Source organism: Pelobates fuscus, chromosome 5, assembly GCF_036172605.1.
Source record: "Pelobates fuscus isolate aPelFus1 chromosome 5, aPelFus1.pri, whole genome shotgun sequence".
Taxonomy (NCBI): domain Eukaryota; kingdom Metazoa; phylum Chordata; class Amphibia; order Anura; family Pelobatidae; genus Pelobates; species Pelobates fuscus.
Genome location: NC_086321.1, coordinates 97735897 through 97757760, shown reverse-complemented (window position 1 = coordinate 97757760; position 21864 = coordinate 97735897).

The window sequence follows — 21864 nt, the reverse complement described above, 5'->3', positions numbered from 1 at the left end:
TGAATTAGGGGTTTAAATACCCCTCTCTAAGCTATGATTGGTCAGAGGGCGACCTCTGACCCCAGAACGTGCGTGTGCGTTGACGTCGTGACGTCACGCACAAGTTAGTATAATTCTCGGGGGCGGGGCTATCCATAGACGCGACCACGTGGTCGGCGCCATATTGGATTCGGGCGTGATGCCCGGAAGAACTACACGCGCGGTTCCCGGCTCGCCGACGAGCAGGTAAGCTCGTGTAGTCGGAGCGGTCGTGCCGGTCGGGCACGACCGTGAGGCTCGGCGGGCCGGTGACCGCAACAGTACCCCCCACTCGAAGACCGCGCACGGAGCGGGAAGGACCCGGCTTAAGAGGAAAGCGGTTGTGAAATGACCGGATAAGACGGGGCGCATGGACCCGGTCAGCAGGAACCCAACAACGTTCCTCGGGACCATAACCCTTCCAGTCAACGAGATAGGACAAGACACCTCTGGATAATTTGGAGTCCATGATAGAACGGACTTCGTATTCCTCTTGATCACCCACTACCAAGGGCGGAGGAGGAGTGGATACCCTTGTGTAGCGATTGCAAGTAAGGGGCTTGAGCAGAGACACATGGAAAGTATTCGCTATTCTCATATGAGCCGGTAGTGCCAAAGTATAGGTCACTGGATTAATACGTTGGGTAACTCGAAAGGGACCAATGTACCGAGGGGCAAATTTCATGGACGGGACCTTAAGCTTGATATGTCTTGTGGAGAGCCACACCCTGTCACCTGGAATATAGACAGGATTAGCGCCCCGTTTCTTGTCAGCTTGGACCTTCGCTCGTAATGAGGCTTTTTGCAGAGCTGAATGGACGGAATCCCAAGTATCATGAATCGAATCTAAACGGGTGTTCAAAGCGGGGATTTCTGTGTCTGAGAATGCAGAAGGAAAAACAGTGGGGTGATAACCCTGATTAACAAAGAATGGACTGTGATTAGAAGATTCATGAGTGGCGTTGTTTCTGGCGAACTCAGCCATGGGTAAGAGCTCGTACCAGTTAGATTGATTGGCATTTATAAAGCAACGTAAATAGGCTTCTAAAGACTGATTCGCCCTCTCTGCTGCTGCATTTGTTTGAGGGTGATATGCTGACGAAAAGGAGAGTTCGACGCCCAATTGTTTGCAAAAGGAACGCCAAAACCTAGAAACAAACTGGGTACCTCTGTCAGATACTATGCTTTTGGGTACACCGTGCAACCGAAAGATCTCTCTCAAGAATATTTGAACTAGATCTTGAGCAGATGGTAATTTTTTAAGTGGGACGAAATGTGCCATCTTCGTGAATCTATCAATGACCATAAGGACTGTATTAAACCCGTTTGAACTGGGTAGATCCACAATGAAATCCATGGCCAAGTGGGTCCATGGAGCACTAGGTATGGGCAGTGGTTGTAATAGTCCAGGAGGTGACCTGGGAGGAACTTTAGAAACAGCACATATTTGACATGCCCCAACATAATCTTTGACATCGTTTCTAAGAGCAGGCCACCAAAATCTCCTGGAGATGGCAGAGAGAGTTTTATGGACTCCAGGATGGCCCGCTGTGAGGCTGTAATGGAACAAATCTAGTACCTTCTTTTGAAACTGAGGTGACACATACAGTTTGTCCGGAGGTTTTCCCACAGGTGCCTGAGTTTGATCTGCTATTATGGCACAGAAGAGTGGAGAAGACACTTCGGAAACTGTAGTGGCAATGAGGCATTCAGGAGGTACAATAGGATATATCACCTGTTCCGGAACTTCATCTGTCTCAAACTGCCGAGAAAGTGCATCTGCCTTGGTGTTTTTAGTACCAGGTCTGTATGTAATTACGAAATTGAATCGGGAGAGGAACAATGACCACCTAGCCTGACGAGAGGACAGTCTCTTAGTGTCCCCAATATAAGCCAAATTCTTATGATCAGTAAAGATCAAAAGTGGCTCTTTGGAACCTTCCAAGAGATGCCTCCATTCCTTAAGGGCAAGTACAATGGCCAAAAGTTCCCTATTCCCTATGTCGTAATTCCTCTCTGCAGGTGTGAGTTTGCGAGAGTAAAATCCACAGGGATGTAAAGGCGTATCAGGACTCTCTCTTTGAGACAGAATGGCTCCAACTCCTGTCTCTGATGCATCCACCTCTAGGATAAATGGTTTGGATGGATCAGGATGGGTCAGGACAGGTGCTGAGGAAAATAAAGATTTTAATCGTTCAAATGCCTCTCTTGCTTCTTTGGGCCAAGATATACAATTTGCTCCTTTTTTTGTTAAATTGGTTATAGGGGAAATCACGGAGGAAAATCCCCTTATGAATTTGCGGTAGTAATTCGCAAAACCTATAAAGCGTTGAGTAGCTTTAAGGCCCTTGGGTAATGGCCACTGTAAGACTGCCTCCAGTTTACGAGGATCCATCTGGAAACCAGACGGAGATATAACGTATCCAAGGAATTGTATCTCCGTTTGGTCAAACTGGCATTTCTCCAGTTTACAGTAAAGGCCGTTCTGTAACAGGGTTTTCAGTACAATTCTCACATGTTCGTGATGTGTCTCTAGGTCTGGGGAATAGATGAGAATGTCGTCCAAATACACTAGAACGAACATGTGAAGGTACTCTCTTAGGACATCGTTGATAAAATCCTGGAATACCGCTGGAGCGTTACATAATCCAAACGGCATAACCAGGTATTCGTAATGTCCCATTCTGGTGTTAAATGCGGTCTTCCATTCGTGACCGTCCTTAATTCTGACTAGATTGTAGGCACTTCGGAGATCGAGCTTGGTAAAGACTCGAGCTCCCTTTAATCTGTCGAATAGCTCTGATATAAGGGGAATAGGGTAGGCATTTTTTATGGTAATCCTATTCAAACCCCTATAATCAATACAAGGGCGTAGGTCTCCTTCTTTTTTAGAGACAAAGAAGAATCCAGCCCCGGCTGGTGAGGAGGACCTACGGATATGACCCTTTCTGAGAGCATCCTTAATATATTCCTCCAAACAAAGATTTTCCTGGGGGGACAAGGCATAGACTCCTCCCTTGGGAGGCATAGTCCCTGGTAATAAGTTTATAGTACAGTCATAAGGTCTATGAGGAGGTAACCCTTCTGACTGGACCTTGTTAAATACCTCTTTCAAATCCATATACTGCTGTGGAATTTGTGTGGTCAAGGGAGGTGTAACAGGAACATTAATGGTGCCAATAGGTTGTGGGATTTGCTTAAAGCAAACACCTTTGCATCTCTCACCCCAACTCACAATCTCTCCTTCAATCCAATCCAAACGTGGATTGTGTTTCAGGAGCCAAGGGAAACCGAGTATTATCGGAACTGTAGGTGAAGATATGATTTGAAAGGTAATTTCTTCAGAGTGGAGAATACCCACTGAAACAGTGATTGGCAGAGTTTCGTGTGTGATGAAAGGCTGGGTAAGAGGCCTTCCATCAATGGCCTCGACTGCTATAGGTTTCTCTTTATGTCTTAAGGGCAGGAGATGTTTAGCAGAGAACTCTTTGTCTAGGAAATTCTCCGCTGCCCCAGAGTCAATCATAGCCTCACACTGAACAGTAGTGTTCTCGAAAGATAAGGTTACTTTGACCAGGAAACGGTTCTTAGTCAATTTAGGGGACATATACATCACACCTAAGGTCGGTCCCCGTACGTGCCTTAGGTGTGCAAGTTTTCCGGCCGAACCGGGCATGACGATCTTAGATGTCCCTTCTTGCCACAATACATACATAACCCCTCATTACGTCTGTGTTGTCTCTCTGCCTCAGTGAGTTTAGCACTACCCAATTGCATGGGTTCAGGTTCTGGAAGAGGCGTTTGGCTACTCACCACTGGGTTAGAGAAACGAGGAGCTATGGACAAATTAGAACGTCTGTTACGTTGTTTGTTTTTCTCTCTCTCTCTGAGCCGGTTATCAATGTTTATCATGTAGGCAATAAACTCATTAAGACTAACCGGAAGGTCTCTAGCTGCAGTTTCATCTTGTATATTCTCAGCTAAACCTTCAGAGAAAGCAGCCACCAGACCGCTATTGGTCCAATCAACCTCAGACGCTAATGTCCTGAACTCTATTGCATAATCGGCTACAGAACGACTGCCTTGCCTGATTCTCATAAGGGCTTTGGCAGCGTTCCTCTCCCTGCCTTTAGGTTCAAATGTAGCCTTAAAGGCCGTAAGAAAGGTACTGTAATCACGGGCTATTGCGTCACCACTTTCCCATAAGGGGTTAGCCCAAGTCAAGGCTTTTCCAGTTAATTAGTTCATCAGATAGCCTATTTTAGATCTATCTGTTGGGAATGAACCTGGGGAGGCCTCAAAGTGGTATTCTATTTGGTTTAAAAAACCTCTAAATTCCTTAGAATCACCTCCATAACGAGGGGGCGGTGACAAAGTTATGGACGGTGGTTTATGTGGTACGGGAACCACTACAGGTGGCGGAACCACAGGTGGTACAGGAGGGACCTCTAAATATGCAGTCCTCTGGAGCAAGGTCTGAAATGCCTGAGCAAATTGGTCTAACCTGTGGTCCATATCCTCCACCCTATTTTCACAGGCGATCATATGTTTGCATAGTTCTGCAGGATCCATGGCCATGTCGTAATGTCACGACTAGTAATGTGGTCCAGCACGCAGAAACTATGTAAACATATACATAAGTCAGAAAAGGAAAAATAACAGGACAGAGCGTAAACCGGACCTTAGAATGGCCGGACTAATACGCTAGAGACAGAGAATGGTCAAAGGGAAAGCCGAGGTCAAGGAAGCCAGAAAATACTCAATACCGATACAATAAGCCAAGTCAGGGAAACCAGAGATCAGAATAACCAGGGAAACGCCAAGGATCAGGATACCAGGAAATCAGAAACACGAAAATAGCACTTTCAGGAAACCAGGGAACTGAAACCACGACATGGCAAAGTACTAGGGTGAATTAGGGGTTTAAATACCCCTCTCTAAGCTATGATTGGTCAGAGGGCGACCTCTGACCCCAGAACGTGCGTGTGCGTTGACGTCGTGACGTCACGCACAAGTTAGTATAATTCTCGGGGGCGGGGCTATCCATAGACGCGACCACGTGGTCGGCGCCATATTGGATTCGGGCGTGATGCCCGGAAGAACTACACGCGCGGTTCCCGGCTCGCCGACGAGCAGGTAAGCTCGTGTAGTCGGAGCGGTCGTGCCGGTCGGGCACGACCGTGAGGCTCGGCGGGCCGGTGACCGCAACAATCACCTTCCGATCCCTCAGCCCGTTTTCCCACAGAGCCATCGCAACGACCAGCGGGAATAGTTCCAAGAAAGCCAGGTTACACATGAGGGGGCTCAGCCCCAATGCTTCTGGCCATCTCTCCGCACACCATTTCCCCCCGAAGAAGGCCCCAAAACCAACGCTACCCGACGCGTCGGTGAACAGTTCCAATTCCGCCGCAGATACACCCTCCTGCTGAAAAAACACCGTCCCATTAAAGTCCCGCAGGAAAGTATCCCACACCGCCCAGTCCACCCGCATAGACGTCGACACTCGAATGAAATGGTTAAATACCCTACCCATCGGGATCACCCGGTATGCAAAGTTGAGCATCCCAACCAGCGATTGCAGTTGACGCAGGGTAACCTTGCGAACTCGCGCCACCGCTATCACCGTACCCCGCAGACCCTCCAATTTTGCCACCGGCAACCGACACTCCCGAGCCTAGAATCTATCTCCAGTCCTAGGAAACTAAGGCAGGCCTTCGGGCCCTCCGTTTTTTCCGTTGCCAGCGGTACCCAGAAGTGTCCCGCCACCCATTTGACAGCTCTCAGCACGTGCAGGCACGCCGGGCATTCCACCGGCCCCACGCAGAGAAAGTCATCCAGGTAGTGCACCACCGCACCGCTTCCCGATTCCACCCGCACCACCCATTCGAGAAAGGAACTGAATTTCTCAAAGTAAGCGCAAGAGATGGAACAACCCATTGGGAGGCATAGGTCTACGTAATATCCCCCTTCGAAGAAGCACCCCAACAGGCGATGACAAGCCGGGTGGACCGGGAGCAGCCGAAACGCGGCCTCAATGTCCACCTTAGCCATCAGCGCCCCGCGCCCGGCCCTTCTTACCAGCTCGACTGCCCGGTTGAATGATGCATAAGAGACCAAGCACAGATCCCTGTCGATATCGTCGTTCACCGATGCTCTTTTTGGATAGGAGAGGTGGTGAATGAGCCTAAACTTCCCCGGCTCCTTCTTGGGGACCACCCCAAGGGGGGAAACCCTGAGACCCTCCAACGGCGGTACCGGGAACGGTCCCGCCATCCTACCCAGCTGCACCTCTTTACCCAATTTGTCCCGTACTACTCCAGGGAACTCCGCCCCCGAGCTTAGGTTGCGCAGTCCCCCCGTCCCAACCCTGTCCCTGAAGGGGATAAAGAACCCGTGCTCAAAGCCCTCCTTGAGCACCGCGGCATCCGCCCTGTTACCGTAGCGGCCTAGCCTCACCAGTGTGAAGCCCCGAGGCAGGTGAAGCCCCACCTCCCCCGGCTGCAGTAGGGACACCGGCGTTCCCCGACTTCCCCTTCTTAAAACATCGGTTGAGCCCGTGGGAGCCGCCACAGCCTGAACACTCATGTTTAAAGCGGCAGGTGGCTCCCCATTTGCACTGGCCCTCGTTGAAGGGCCAGCAGAAGCCCTTTTGCAAGGCGGCCGATGAGGCGGACTGCCCCTTTGCGCCGGCCGTGTGCTGAAAGGGCTGTGCTTTCTGCGCCATCATTAGTTTCATCCAAAGAGGTAGGTCCATTTGGTCCCACCTCATACCTGGGTTGGCCGCCAGCCGCTGCCGAAACTGCTCTTTGTACCGCCACCATGCCAATCCGCCATAGGTGTGGTACGCTTCCCAGATTCCATCCAAGTAGCAGAACAGGGAGGAGCATAAACCGGGGGATTTCTCGCCCAATACACTGGCCAGCACGCAAAACGCCCGTAACCAGTTCCCGAAGGATTTCGGTATCTTCCGATATCGCTTCCGTTTCTCTTCCTCCTCCTTCTTTTCATCTTTTTTATCTTCCTCTTTGAGGTCGATAAATTCTTCCAAAGGGAGAAGGGAAAAGATCTCACAGAATTCACCTTTACAGATCTTTTCCTTCACCTCCAGTTTGAAGTGTACCCCCAGCGGACCCGCAAACGACACATATGCTTGATGCCAGGCCGCCTCGGGGACCCCCCCTCCGGTCAACTCAGCCCGCTCACTCACCGCGACCGTCGTCCCAGCCGCCTCCCCCACGCCCGTACTCGAACCGGGCCCTGCGGCCACCCCATCGTTGGAACCCACGACCGCAGCCCCTTGTGCCCACACCCGTCCTACGCTTCCCCCCGTGCCACCCTCACTCCCAGTGAGTGGAGTAGTGTCTTTAGTGTGGTAACTAACGTGCTGGAATGCAATGATTCACAGGACTCACCGGCCAAGCACTTCGTCCCAGGAGTGTCCGGGGCTGCAGTGTCTACCGCCACTGGTCCAGGATGAGTGACATCCGCCGATGCCCCGCCGACTGGGGAGCCAACCCGGTGCCTTTCCAACACTGAAGAGGAGCGGCTCCGAGACCTGCAACAAGGTCGAAACGTTGCGATGGAGTGGGTTCAATAAAATTGCCTGATTTGTACCTTGGAGTGCCTCGACTTTCCTTCTATTTTGTTATTCAGCATTTTGGTCTCTGGTACTGAGACTGTCTGAGTTTCACCCAGCTACATACTGCTTAAAGGGATAGAGTGCAGTTCCACACCCTTCCATAAGTACATACATTGGGGGCTATTTAGTAATATATACATCTAGCCAGTGTGAGAACGCACCATAGACAAAACCAGCTACTTGCACCCCCCGAACAAAAACTGCCAACTTTGTGCATCTCTTTCTTCCCCCAGCCCCTTTGTGTATCTCTTTCTCTCCCAACCCCTTTGTAGGTCTCTTTCTTGGCTCTCAGCCCCTCCGTGTGTCTCTTCACACCAGCTTTTGTGTCTTCTTCTCCCCCAGACCCTTTTTGTGGCTCTGTCCACCCCCTCGTATGTCTCTTTGTTCCCTCAGCAGATCTTTGTATTTCTTTGTTTCCCAACCCCTCTGTGTGTCTATTTTGCCCTTCACTAGACCTTCTGTGTCTATTTTCCTCAGCAACTTTGTGTGTCTCTTTGTTTCAGCAGCCCCTCTGTGTGTCTCTTACCCCCAGTCCATTTGTTTCTGTGTCTCCCACCCAGTCCCTTTGTGTGTCTCTTTCTCCCAAGCTGCTCTTTGCTTTCACTGAGCACTTCCTGTCAGACTGGGTAGTGGATACAGAAGCTCCTCTACCTTTGTCCTCGGCTCGACCACACTATATTTAGGGACCAGCAGGAGGGGAACACTGTACTGTGGTTCTCCCCTCCTGCCAGTCACCTGGAGACTGAGCCCTCAGGGCTGGTGTGCCTTATGCCTCTACCTAGTTCGCTTAGCAGTTGCGCCAGCCCTATATGTACATCACTGTTAAAAAATGTCTGCAAAAATATATTTTTAATATATATACGAAAAAAATAATTTACACTATTAAATAAGCAAGTTTTTTTTTTGTCAGTGTTCCTTTAATATTTTTTTATTAAACGGAGGTTGGTTTGACAAAGCTCACGTCCAAGTTTAGTAGGCAGTGGGGGATTTAATGCTATATTTCACAATGGAAAATGTATAATTTTTTATGAGTAAACTTCAGTTTCATAATTTTCCTGGCAGTTAATATCATTCTAGCATAATTAACTTTTATTAAAATCAACAGCTTAAATTATGTAATGATGAATATGCAAGAAAAAAAAGACTTATTCAATTTCCATATTTGCTCAAATCTAGGAAACACAAAGAAATATGGACAAAGCTTACAGGTACCAGGTTGGATATATATACACACACACACACACACACACATACACACACACACACACACACACACATGTATGTCTGTGTATGTGTGTGACAGTCGGTGTCTATGCAGAGTGTGGGGGCAGCAGTGTGTTTGTGTACCGGTGTAGCTAGCACCATGTGTTTAAGTGTGTGTTTATAGCAGTTTGGGTGTGTGTATGTAGCTATGTGTAGTAGAGTATCTGTGTAATAGTGTGGGCAGAAGCAATTGTAGCAGTATGTGTATACAATGTAGGTAGAAATATTTTCTACCACTGTGTCTGTGTGCATGTACCTCTCATTTATGATTTGTACATTCTGGCCCCAGTTCACTCCCTTCTCCTGGCCAGACCTGCAATGTACAATTAAGACTCCTTGAGACTAAATACAGCGATCCTAAAGTCTAACAGCCTCTAGTCCAGTGATGGCGAACCTATGGCACGCGTGCCACAGGTGGCACGCCGGGCCCTTTCTGTGGGCACGCGGCCATAGGTTCGCCAATAATGCAGAGTAGGCGCCTGCCTGCCCGAAACGGCAGGCGCCTACTCTGCTTCCGGGTCGGGAGGCAGGGGAGGGATCTTTGCAGCAACTCCCCTGTCCTCCCGCGAGCAAGCTGTGTGGAGCGTTGCCGCGCGTTACCATGGCAACGCTCCACACAGCATCGCGCGGGAGGACAGGGGAGCTGCTGCAAAGATCCCTCTCCCTGCCTCCTGACCCGGAAGACTGCTTGCCACCACCGGACCACCAGGGATGGCTGTGTCTCCTTTATTAGAGGTAAGAAGGAGGAAGGGGGGGGACTAATTTAATATACTTTTTTTTATTTTATTACTTAAATACCCCCCATACAGCACCCCTACCCCCCCCAGAGTACCCCTACCCCCCCAGAGTACTCCTACCCCCCCCACACAGTACCCCTACCCCCCACACAGTACCCCTACCCCCCACACAGCACCCCTACCCCCCACACAGCACCCCTACCCCCCACACAGCACCCCTACCCCCCACACAGCACCCCTTACCCCCCATACAGTACCCCTACCCCCCCACACACAGTACCCCTACCCCCCACACAGCACCCCTACCCCCACACAGCACCCCTACCCCCCCATACAGTACCCCTACCCCCCCCACACAGTACCCCTACCCCCCCCACACAGTACCCCTACCCCCCCACACAGTACCTCTACCCCCCCACACAGTACCTCTACCCCCCCACACAGTACCCCTACCCCCCACACAGTACCCCTACCCCCCACACAGCACCCCTGCCCCCCACACAGCACCCCTGCCCCCCACAGCACCCCTGCCCCCCACACAGCAACCCTCAGCAGCACCCCTATCCCACAGCATCCCTCCCCTCCCCCACACCCATCATCCCACCCCTCCCCACACACAGCTTCCCTCCCCTCCCCTACACCCAGCATCGCTCCCCACCCCTACCTCCCATACACAGCACCCCTACCCCCCACACACAGCAGCCCTACCCCGCACATAGCACCCCCACAACACACACAGCACCCCTACTCCCCACAGCACAGCACCCCTACCCCTGCACAGCAGCTGTACCCCCACACAGCACAGCACCCCTGTCTCACTCACACACACACACCACCCCTCACACACACACACACACACACACACACACCACCCCTCACACACACACACAGCACCCCTCACACACACCACCCCTCATACACACCCCTCACACACACACATCACCCCTCATACATACACACACACACATTGCACCCCTCACACACACACACACACACACACAGCACCCCCCCCCCACACACACACACAGCACCCCTCACACACACACACACACACAGAAACCCTCAGACACACACAGCACCCCGCACACACACAGCACCCCTCAATGCCCCTTAACCCCTTAAGGACCAAACTTCTGGAATAAAAGGGAATCATGACGTGTCAGACATGTCATGTGTCCTTAAGGGGTTAAACTACACCCCTCAATGCAGTATGTGTGTGTATTCAGCAGTCTGTGTGTGTGCGTGTATTCAGCAGTCTGTGTGTGTGCATTCAGCAGTCTGTGTGTGTGCGCGTGTATTCAGCAGTCTGTGTGTCTGTGTGTGTGCGTGTATTCAGCAGTCTGTGTGTGTGTGCGTGTATTCAGCAGTGTGTGTGTGTGTATTCAGCAGTCTGTGTGTGTGTATTCAGCAGTCTGTGTGTGTGTGTGTGTGTATTCAGCAGTCTGTGTGTGTGTGTATTCAGCAGTCTGTGTGTGTGTGTGTGTGTGTATTCAGCAGTCTGTGTGTGTGTGTGTGTGTGTGTATTTAGCAGTCTGTGTGTGTCTGTGTGTATTCAGCAGTCTGTGTGTGTGTGTGTGTGTATTCAGCAGTCTGTGTGTGTGTATTCAGCAGTCTGTGTGTGTATTCAGCAGTCTGTGTGTGTGTGTATTCAGCAGTCTGTGTGTGTGTGTGTATTCAGCAGTCTGTGTGTGTGTGTGTATATTCAGCAGTCTGTGTGTGTGTGTGTGTGTGTGTATTCAGCAGTCTGTGTGTGTGTGTGTGTGTATTCAGCAGTCTGTGTGTGTGTGTGTGTGTGTGTGTTCAGCAGTCTGTGTGTGTGTGTGTATTCAGCAGTCTGTGTGTGTATTCAGTAGTCTGTGTGTGTGTGTATTCAGCAGTCTGTGTGTGTGTGTATTCAGCAGTCTGTGTGTGTGTGTACTCAGTGGACTGTATGTGTGTGTATTCAGCGGACTGTATGTGTGTGTATTCAGTGGACTGTATGTGTGTGTATTCAGCGGACTGTATGTGTGTGTATTCAGCGGACTGTATGTGTGTGTATTCAGCGGACTGTGTGTGTGTGTATTCAGCGGACTGTGTATGTATTCAGCGGACTGTGTATGTATTCAGCAGTCTGTGTATGTATTCAGCAGTCTGTGTATGTATTCAGCAGTCTGTGTATGTATTCAGCAGTCTGTGTATGTATTCAGCAGTCTGTGTGTGTGTACTCAGCAGTCTGTGTGTGTGTACTCAGCAGTCTGTGTGTGTGTACTCAGCAGTCTGTGTGTGTGTACTCAGCAGTCTGTGTGTGTGTACTCAGCAGTCTGTGTGTGTGTACTCAGCAGTCTGTCTGTATGTGTATTCAGCAGACTGTCTGTATGTGTATTCAGCAGACTGTGTGTGTGTGTATTCAGCAGTCTCTGTATTCAGCAGTCTTGTGCGTGTATATTCATCAGACTGTGTGTATGTATTCAGCAGTCTCTGTGTGTATGTATTGCATTTGTTGCAGATACTAATAAATATAAGCTTAATTTGATCTATTTATATCATTATTTAAAATTTGTATTATTGAACTCTCTGCTGTTGTGTTCTTTTAAAACAAAAGTTGTTAATTAGTTCGGACAACAGTACGAGTTGTTTTTTCTAAACTTAAACCTCAGTATTGAGGTTTAATTGCCGTGTTGGCACTTTAAGGAAAAAAAAGTTGGCATGTACTGTGGATTGGGCACTCGGGCTCAAAAAGGTTCGCCATCACTGCTCTAGTCTATTCAGTAAACCCACGGCAGGATGTAGGGATAGGGATTTTAAAAGCACAGTAGGCACACCAATCAGGCATGTGCCAGTAGACAAGTGTCTTCTCTGCCTGATGGAAAATCTCGCCTCGCAGGTAGGTAGTACAACATATGGGGATTGTGAATTATTTTTTAAATTATTTACAAACACTGAAGGATTACATTGTTCGGAAGGGGCAGGGTTTTAATGCCTTTTTGCTTTGGCCTTTTTGCTGATCTAGTAGGTGCTACTAGAAGGGAGATACCCATCAGAACCCTAATTCCCTTCAACTCAGATATGCATCCTGAACTGTTTTTGGTCCAGGGAATGCCCCACTATTAGTGCCAGGTTTACTAAGGGCATTGCATTGCGTTTATAGATAGTTGCAAGCTCTGGCAACTATCAGTGCATCTCTATGAGGAACGTTCAGCACCTCCATGCAGTGTGTGGAGATGCTGAACATCTCCACACTCTGTGTATATTATGTCCCTGCAGACATTTTAATGTAAACACTACCTTTTCAGGGAAAATGCAGTGTTTACATTGCTGCCTAGGAACAGACGGCCATTAGAGGTGCTTCCTTTGTCAGTGCTGCACAATGTGCAGCACTGATGCAGGAAGCACCTCTAACACAGGAAGCACCTCTAATGGGCGTCTGCTCCTAAGCAGCAATGTAACACTGCCTTTTCTCTGAAAATGTCATTAAATTATGTCTGCAGGGACATAATATACAGAACAGAACAACTACATTAAGCTGTATTCCCTTTAAAGAATTCATGTGTTCAAAAAAAAAATGCTAAGTGAAAAATGAATCTATTCTTTTAAAAGCACACACCCGGGCTTCTTATTAACTTTAATCTCAGCAATTTGTCTGAAAATATCAGATCACATCTAACAGAATACTACTGTTTAACTCCTTAATTAGTGAGTATGTGATTGATCATTAACAAGTTAATCAGTTATTACATAATGAGGTTTTCCCACGAGCATCAACTCATTTAGAAATTAAAATTATAATCTTTCTAAGAAGAGAGTTATCATTGAGTTAGAACATACAGATACATAAATGACTATCTATCATCTTACTTTCCTGCCCCTGTGAATTAGGATTGCAATTAGTATATAACATTGCTACATGTGTCACATCTTATATATTAGAATTTGTTTTGAATATGTTTATTTGAGTCGCATAAAAGCGTAGGCAGACATTTTATGAATTGCTGAAGGTAACATATGGTTGCCTGCGCAGAGGCATATCAGTCAGAAGAAACAAACAATAAAGTAAATTGGATGTACATAGACTTTGCGAGATTTGATATAGCAAGGGCATTCAACAGGCATATTAACGCATTATACAGGCTGTTTAGTCATCCGCACCATACCTATATCTAACTATGCGTGCGATGGCACTTTCCGTATGAGTAGTCTTATACTTAATGAAATATACATGCAGTTAAGTAAATTAAGCGTACATAAGCTTTGCGAGGTTTGTTTTTGCTTTAAATAAATCCTAAAAAAAACCCATAGCAATAGTACTGATAAACATTGACTTTGCGACATGTGGTATATCAAGGGCATTTGACAGGTATATTAACGCATTTTACAGGCTTGTTAGTCATCTGGGTAATACCCATGTCTAGCTACGCGTGCGATGGTGCTTTCAGCGTGGGTAGCTATATACGTAGTTTAATAAACATGCAAATAATTAAATTAAGTGTACATAAACTTCGTGAGATAAAACCTAAAAATCTACTAAACTGCGGGTAGTTAACCAAGAAAATGTGTCAGTACTGCGCCTGGTAGCATTGCGCCTGGCTTAAAAGCTCTTTTTATATCTAGCTGACGTGGAGTCAGCATGTTAGCATGAGCGCGGCTTAAACACTTGTCCTATTCCAGTTGTTGCCTGTGCATAGGCACGTCTATCATGTCGGTTAATCGAGGCATGGGGTTTATATTGCTCACTGTTCGTGTGCCATACTGCATGAAAATGCATGAAAAATGGATTGCAAACTTAGTTTTGTTGTCTAGCGGGTAATCGCCTACGCAGAGGCGCTGTTATCAATTACATGAGTTGGAGTGTCATCTTATTGCCTATGCAGAGGCAAGTCGATCATGGCCCTTTTTGGTGTAGCGCTGAACATAGTACAACAAATTAAATTTTACATTATACAGTCATAGCCTTCCCCTCTGCCTGTTATGGTGGGGCCTGTTGCTGTAGGTCTGTGCCAATTCTAATGCATGTATGTCTATGGTAGTACCTGTGTTGAGGTGCTTTATTCCGGAGCTCTGTGCGTCTGCCTCTAGCTTAGCGTTCTTGTGATTCCTGTGTCGGTGTTCCTGAATCATTTACTATGCGCGCCGTTCGTGTGGTCGTGGTGTCGTCATGCATTGGTGGATTCACCCGTTTACATGGCTGTGGTGCTATCCCGTGGGGTTCGGTGTGTATTATATATGTCGGCGTGTGGGCTGATGGTGAGCTTACATTGCTCGGTGTGTGTGACTTTGCAATTCCTGTCTGTTTCCAGCTGGCTGCAGTGGCTGCTTGCGCTGTGTTACTACCGTCTGCGTATTTGTGATGGGTCTGGTGGCATGTAGCGCAGTTCAAGGTCACATCGTTTCTTGTGTGTCCTTGGGAGTGAGCATTCCGGCCGAACCAGTGTGACCGCGCGTGTCCGGCGCACTGCTGCATGTATATGGTGTGTGTGCCCTTGTGTATGTCCCTGTCTGGTCTGTTTGTCGTCCTGCCATCAGTCATCCTTTGGATTTATGCTTTTGTGTTGCAACTGGTCGCGCCACGTCTATGTGTACGTATACTTTGTGAGGGGGTGAAGTGTGAGGATCCCATCCCTGTCGCCGTCCTGGGTCGCCGTTCCCTCACCTTGTGTGGTGGTGCCATAATTAGTAAGGCTCAATACTCTCTTCCTCCGCCTATTGCGTCGCCATGTGGTTCTGAAAAGCGGCAGAGGCGGTTAGTCAGATCCAGTGAAACCATCGTTTGGTGTAGCGATCCCTGAGGTTCGGGGTAGTAGCCTTCACGTCCTCGAACTTCCTGGTTGCTTCCACCTCCTCCAACCATCTGGCGATGGAAGGTGTGGTGGCTTGCTTCCAGTATATTGGGGCCGTCGCTTTTGCCGCGTTCAAGAGCCGCGGGATGACCGATTTACTGTATGTTGAAGTAGACATATCCGTGTGGTGTAGGAGGAATGTTGCAGGGGATCTTGGAAGCGATTCATCAGTCACATCGTGTATCACCTCCCTAATTGTATTCCAGAACGGTCTGAGACGTGAGCATGCCCACCAGATGTGTATGAATTTGCCTCTCTCATTTCCACATCTCCAACACGTATCTGGGATTTCCGAATTCCTGGCGTGGAGCGCCGTCGGCGTCAAGTACCATCTGGTGTATATGTTGCATGAGTTTTCTTGCAGCCTTGCCGAGCTCGGTGTTGTTTGTATCAGGGTGATGCTCTTGTCCCAGTCCGCTTCAGACATGGATTCTTCTAGGTCTTCTTCCCAGTTTCTCATGCAGGGGGTGCTAGTAGGTATCTACCTGAAACCAGCATTGCATATATCTGCGAAATGGCGCGTGGTGTTTCCCTATCTTGCGTACAGAGTAGTTCGAATTGTGTGAGTTCTCTCAGCAATGATGGCTTTTGCGGGATGGATCGGGCATAACCGACTATCTGTGCTCTCGCCAATGTGTGTGAAAAAGTAAGTGTCCTGTCCGGATAAAGGTCAGTGACACAGCGGACCTTGAATGGTCTCTGGAGGACATCCAACATGCGAGGGGTCATCGCGCGTCTCGCCGGGCCCGGTGTGGGGCCGTGGTCCCCCGCTGGGAAGTCTGGGTTGCCTCTGAACGGCAGTAGCGGGCCCGGGTCCGTCGTGAGGTATTGCTTCATGCCTTGTCTGTGCCAGATCTTCATGGTCGCCGCCACGAAAGGGTTAGTGATGTGTTTATGCTTGTACGTGGCCCTGGGAATCCACGGTAGTGTCACGACTAGTAATGTGGTCCAGCACGCAGAATCTATGTAAACATATACATAAGTCAGAAAAGGAAAAATAACAGGACAGAGCGTAAACCGGACCTTAGAATGGCCGGACTAATACGCTAGAGACAGAGAATGGTCAAAGGGAAAGCCGAGGTCAAGGAAGCCAGAAAATACTCAATACCGATAAGACAAGCCAAGTCAGGGAAACCAGAGATCAGAATAACCAGGGAAACGCCAAGGATCAGGATACCAGGAAATCAGAAACACGAAACTAGCACTTTCAGGAAACCAGGAAACTGAAACCACGACATGGCAAAGTACTAGGGTGAATTAGGGGTTTAAATACCCCTCTCTAAGCTATGATTGGTCAGAGGGCGACCTCTGACCCCAGAACGTGCGTGTGCGTTGACGTCGTGACGTCACGCACACGTTAGTATAATTCTCGGGGGCGGGGCTATCCATAGACGCGACCACGTGGTCGGCGCCATATTGGATTCGGGCGTGATGCCCGGAAGGACTACACGCGCGGTTCCCGGCTCGCCGACGAGCAGGTAAGCTCGTGTAGTCGGAGCGGTCGTGCCGGTCGTGCACGACCGTGAGGCTCGGCGGGCCGGTGACCGCAACAGTACCCCCCACTCGAAGACCGCGCACCGAGCGGGAAGGACCCGGCTTAAGAGGAAAGCGGTTGTGAAATGACCGGATAAGACGGGGCGCATGGACCCGGTCAGCAGGAACCCAACAACGTTCCTCGGGACCATAACCCTTCCAGTCAACGAGATAGGACAAGACACCTCTGGATAATTTGGAGTCCATGATAGAACGGACTTCGTATTCTTCTTGATCACCCACTACCAAGGGCGGAGGAGGAGTGGATACCCTTGTGTAGCGATTGCAAGTAAGGGGCTTGAGCAGAGACACATGGAAAGTATTCGCTATTCTCATATGAGCCGGTAGTGCCAAAGTATAGGTCACTGGATTACTACGTTGGGTAACTCGAAAGGGACCAATGTACGTAGGGGCAAATTTCATGGACGGGACCTTAAGCTTGATATGTCTTGTAAAGAGCCACACCCTGTCACCTGGAATATAGACAGGATTAGCGCCCCGTTTCTTGTCAGCTTGGACCTTCGCTCGTAATGAGGCTTTTTGCAGAGCTGAATGGACGGAATCCCAAGTATCATGAATCGAATCTAAACGGGTGTTCAAAGCGGGGATTTCTGTGTCTGAGAATGCAGAAGGAAAAACAGTGGGGTGATAACCCTGATTAACAAAGAATGGACTGTGATTAGAAGATTCATGAGTGGCGTTGTTTCTGGCGAACTCAGCCATGGGTAAGAGCTCGTACCAGTTAGATTGATTGGCATTTATAAAGCAACGTAAATAGGCTTCTAAAGACTGATTCGCCATCTCTGCTGCTCCATTTGTTTGAGGGTGATATGCTGACGAAAAGGAGAGTTCGACGCCCAATTGTTTGCAAAAGGAACGCCAAAACCTAGAAACAAACTGGGTACCTCTGTCAGATACTATGCTTTTGGGTACACCGTGTAACCGAAAGATCTCTCTCAAGAATATTTGGACTAGATCTTGAGCAGATGGTAATTTTTTAAGTGGGACGAAATGTGCCATCTTCGTGAATCTATCAATGACCATAAGGACTGTATTAAACCCGTTTGAACTGGGTAGATCCACAATGAAATCCATGGCCAAGTGGGTCCATGGAGCACTAGGTATGGGCAGTGGTTGTAATAGTCCAGGAGGTGACCTGGGAGGAACTTTAGAAACAGCACATATTTGACATGCCCCAACATAATCTTTGACATCGTTTCTAAGAGCAGGCCACCAAAATCTCCTGGAGATGGCAGAGAGAGTTTTATGGACTCCAGGATGGCCCGCTGTGAGGCTGTCATGGAACAAATCTAGTACCTTCTTTTGAAACTGAGGTGACACATACAGTTTGTCCGGAGGTTTTCCCACAGGTGCCTGAGTTTGATCTGCTATTATGGCACAGAAGAGTGGAGAAGACACTTCGGAAACTGTAGTGGCAATGAGACATTCAGGAGGTACAATAGGATATATCACCTGTTCCGGAACTTCATCTGTCTCAAACTGCCGAGAAAGTGCATCTGCCTTGGTGTTTTTAGTACCAGGTCTGTATGTAATTACGAAATTGAATCGGGAGAGGAACAATGACCACCTAGCCTGACGAGAGGACAGTCTCTTAGCGTCCCCAATATAAGCCAAATTCTTATGATCAGTAAAGATCAAAAGTGGCTCTTTGGAACCTTCCAAGAGATGCCTCCATTCCTTAAGGGCAAGTACAATGGCCAAAAGTTCCCTATTCCCTATCTCGTAATTCCTCTCTGCAGGTGTGAGTTTGCGAGAGTAAAATCCACAGGGATGTAAAGGCGTATCAGGACTCTCTCTTTGAGACAGAATGGCTCCAACTCCTGTCTCTGATGCATCCACCTCTAGGATAAATGGTTTGGATGGATCAGGATGGGTCAGGACAGGTGCTGAGGAAAATAAAGATTTTAATCGTTCAAATGCCTCTCTTGCTTCTTTGGGCCAAGATATACAATTTGCTCCTTTTTTTGTTAAATTGGTTATAGGGGAAATCACGGAGGAAAATCCCCTTATGAATTTGCGGTAGTAATTCGCAAAACCTATAAAGCGTTGAGTAGCTTTAAGGCCCTTGGGTAATGGCCACTGTAAGACTGCCTCCAGTTTACGAGGATCCATCTGGAAACCAGACGGAGATATAACGTATCCAAGGAATTGTATCTCCGTTTGGTCAAACTGGCATTTCTCCAGTTTACAGTAAAGGCCGTTCTGTAACAGGGTTTTCAGTACAATTCTCACATGTTCGTGATGTGTCTCTAGGTCTGGGGAATAGATGAGAATGTCGTCCAAATACACTAGAACGAACATGTGAAGGTACTCTCTTAGGACATCGTTGATAAAATCCTGGAATACCGCTGGAGCGTTACATAATCCAAACGGCATAACCAGGTATTCGTAATGTCCCATTCTGGTGTTAAATGCGGTCTTCCATTCGTGACCGTCCTTAATTCTGACTAGATTGTAGGCACTTCGGAGATCGAGCTTGGTAAAGACTCGAGCTCCCTTTAATCTGTCGAATAGCTCTGATATAAGGGGAATAGGGTAGGCATTTTTTATGGTAATCCTATTCAAACCCCTATAATCAATACAAGGGCGTAGGTCTCCTTCTTTTTTAGAGACAAAGAAGAATCCAGCCCCGGCTGGTGAGGAGGACCTACGGATATGACCCTTTCTGAGAGCATCCTTAATATATTCCTCCAAACAAAGATTTTCCTGGGGGGACAAGGCATAGACTCCTCCCTTGGGAGGCATAGTCCCTGGTAATAAGTTTATAGTACAGTCATAAGGTCTATGAGGAGGTAACCCTTCTGACTGGAAAAAAGGGGGTATAGGCTCAGCGCTAGGTGGTCTAAAGGAGAAGAGAAAAGAGAGAAGCTGCAACCTATGGGTATGAGGTTCCCTCTAAAGTCCTCAATAAAGAATGTGGAAAAAACAAAATAATAGGTCGCGCTGTACAGAAATAATACAATTTAAAGGTAAAATGAGAAATATAAAATAGATAGAAATTTTACTCACATATAGATATACACTAAAATAAATATAAGAAAAAAACGTAATAGTCCCAATATGTGGTGGATTCCAATAGGCTGATGGAAACTTGATACTGTAGTCAAGATAGAACGCTGGGTCTTCTATGGTATAGGCAATCTTGGTTCAATGATGGGCATGCAAAATAGAAAGACAGGGAGACTCCAATAGTGCAGACTGTATTGGCATAAGAAAAATAAACTGAAATAGGTGTAGGGGAGGTATTTCACTCACCTATGCAAGAGCATGTACTTGCTCAAGTGTAATCAGCATTCAGTGGCGTTTATCCCCCACTGGCGGGACATAGATGCGGGTAATTCCTCGAAGTAAAAAAAATATAGAATATAGTGCTCACTGTATATAAATATAAAAGTAAGACTTTAAAAAATAGAGAACGTACTCACATTTGAATGAGCAGGATATACTGCTCAATATGATGGCGTGGGTGGTATAATCCCCACCTAGGATTCTTTAGACAATAGTCAGCTCCAAAATGACGTGTAACCAGGTAAAAGAGGAAAAGATAATATAATATAAAATATACGGATAAAATAAAATAAAATAAAATAAAGGGTATATGGCAAGTGTATGGTGAAAAAAAGCCAATATTCCTTTATTAGTACAAGTATAAAATATATATATAAAATTAGCCAAAACGCGTTTCGCCACACAGGGCTTTATCAACTGGCAATAATATAAAATAACCTGGTAAAAATGAAGCTTATATAGGTTTGAAGAATACATAATGGTTTGAATTATGGCGCCAAAATGACGTCATCAATACAATGGGAGAAGTACAGAAATGTTAAAAAACATAAACATAATTTAACAGTAGCAAGAGTATTGAATAATAATGCAATTTGTAACTAAATGCAGTAAAAATTAATTAAAAACGAGTAGTTATAATGATAAAAGAGAAGGAAATAGATGGTCATGTGATCGCGAGTTGCCGTGATCACATGGTGTGTCCCAGTGCTTGTTGGGACATGTAGTGCATATGATGGTGAGCTGGGGAGACTGGAAGGGTAAAGGACACGTGACCGCGACCGCTCGCGGTCACGTGATATAACATGGAAATTAAAAAGGGTTTGGTGTCTGGACGGAGGCTGGCTTCTGAGGGCACACCTCCGTCCGATGGTAGCCAGCCTCCGTCCAGACACCAAACCCTTTTTAATTTCCATGTTATATCACGTCCCACCTCCCTACTGGCTACCATCGGACGGAGGTGTGCCCTCAGAAGCCAGCCTCCGTCCAGACACCAAACCCATGTTATATCACGTCCCACCTCCCTACTGGCTACCATCGGACGGAGGTGTGCCCTCAGAAGCCAGCCTCCGTCCAGACACCAAACCCTTTTTAATTTCCATGTTATATCACGTGACCGCGAGCGGTCGCGGTCACGTGTCCTTTACCCTTCCAGTCTCCCCAGCTCACCATCATATGCACTACATGTCCCAACAAGCACTGGGACACACCATGTGATCACGGCAACTCGCGATCACATGACCATCTATTTCCTTCTCTTTTATCATTATAACTACTCGTTTTTAATTAATTTTTACTGCATTTAGTTACAAATTGCATTATTATTCAATACTCTTGCTACTGTTAAATTATGTTTATGTTTTTTAACATTTCTGTACTTCTCCCATTGTATTGATGACGTCATTTTGGCGCCATAATTCAAACCATTATGTATTCTTCAAACCTATATAAGCTTCATTTTTACCAGGTTATTTTATATTATTGCCAGTTGATAAAGCCCTGTGTGGCGAAACGCGTTTTGGCTAATTTTATATATATATTTTATACTTGTACT